Below are 1,978 nucleotides of genomic sequence, written 5' to 3'. Positions count from 1 at the left end.
GGGAGATGACAAGAGCCTGGGGTTTGGAGTCAGGCCAGTAGGGTTTGAATCCAGGATCTGACCTTTACAACACTGTGTGGCCCTGGGCAAGTGACTTCACCTCTCTGAGGTGCCAATTTCCTCACCTGTTTAAGGTCTCATGATCTCTGCCTCAAAGGGTACTGGATGCAGATGGAGGGGTGGGGTGAGAGAAGGTTCTGGATGCAGTTCCCCAGTGTACATACAGTGATTCCTTTTGGGGATGGGCTGAAGACCAGGGGAGGAGCCAAAGGTTGACAGCTGGAGTGACCAAGACAAATGCTCCCTGGCAAACGGAATCCAGTGGGTGTCCTGCCTAGGATGGAGGTCGGAAGGACAAATTTAGGTCCAGCTTGTTAGCATGCTGCTGGAATGAGGGTCCAAAGTGATCAGACCTCTGATTATTCAGGAGAAAAATCCACGCAAAATTTTCACGCAAAATCTCATGATTAAAGTATGGTAAGGAGTATATAGGATGATTCCATTTATAGAAAATTCACAACAGGCAAAACCAAGATAGTGGTTTCCTTTGAGGGAGGTGGGTGGTGCCTGGGAGGGAACATGAAGGATTTCAGGAAGCCAGCAACATTCTCTCTCTTAATCTGGGTGTTGGTGGCATGGGCATGTCCTCTTTGTAATCCTATGCTTCGTGCACTTTTCTACTGTGTATTAACTTCAATAAAAATGCTAGAATAATTTTAAAGCAAATAAATCAAGGCTGCAGTGCTGGGAGAAAAGACTACCTATAGGGGCCAAGCTGAACACACCTGCAGGCTGCCTTCTGACTCTGGGCTGGGGACGTGAGGCAGGCATGGGTGCTCTTGGCCCCTGACACCCTTAGGGGGCAGGTGCTTCCTCAGCCACACAGGAGGAACACCCATCCTGCCCCACCCTGCTGCCTTATCCAGAGAAGGCTGGACAGCCACAGCTCCTCTTAGCCAGATCTGCTGAGCTCACATTCTAGAGAAACAGACAAGTTCTGTCACTTAAATGATAAAGTCCCCCCAAAAACTCACCCTTATTTATTATACATTTTACTTTACCAAGAATGCCCAGAGGACAGTAATCAAAAGGCAGACTCAGGCCGGGTGTGGTGGCTCACGCCTGTAATCCCAGCACTTTGGGAGGCAGAGATAGGCGGATCACCTGGGGTCAGGTGATCGAGACCAGCCTGACCAATATGGTGAAACCCTGTCTCTACCAAATACACAAAAAAATTAGCCAGGCATGGTGGCGGGTGCCTATAATCCCAGCTACCTGGGAGTCTGAGGTGAGAGAATCACTTGAACCTGGGAGGAGGAGGTTGCAGTGAGCTGAGATCGCACCACTGCACTCCAGCCTGGTTGACTGAGCGAGACTGTGTCTTAAAAAAAAAAAAAGCAAAAGAGGCAGATCCAGTTATGTTTCAAAAAAAGGCTTCCTAGAATCTGGATTTCACCAGCCCACTGCCAGCCCTGATCACCCTCACAAGGTAAACCCAAAGGCTACCAACTTGTATCGTCACTGGTGCCCAGGAGCCCCTGACGTCACAGGGGTTGTGGTTGGCAGTGGAATTGCCCCAGCTCCACCCCTCTGCCTGGTTCAAAAGTCTCGGTTTTATTTTTCTTTTCTTTTCTGAGGGCCAACAGGAGATGCACACACCTCCTACGTAAAGCGGTACTAACCAAAACAAATGCACATCAAATGCATGTATTTGCACAAACACTCATAAAAACTTTACCAGACACCAAATAATTACAGGAAGGGGCGAAACTTCAATCCACCAAGCCACAGCATTTTGAAGTGGATTTAAGATAAAGATCAAATAGGATGGGCACTGGCCCCAGCCTCACATCGGGCCCCCTTCCCCAGACACGGGCCCATGAGATAGAGACCAGGGAACTTTTCTGGGTTTTGTGACTCTGCGTCCAATTCATAGAAAATGTCTTTCTGCGAGTTATTCTTAGTGTCTTAATGTGGC

Source organism: Pan troglodytes, chromosome 11, assembly GCF_028858775.2.
Source record: "Pan troglodytes isolate AG18354 chromosome 11, NHGRI_mPanTro3-v2.0_pri, whole genome shotgun sequence".
Classification (NCBI taxonomy): domain Eukaryota; kingdom Metazoa; phylum Chordata; class Mammalia; order Primates; family Hominidae; genus Pan; species Pan troglodytes.
Note: the sequence above shows the minus strand (reverse complement) of the source record.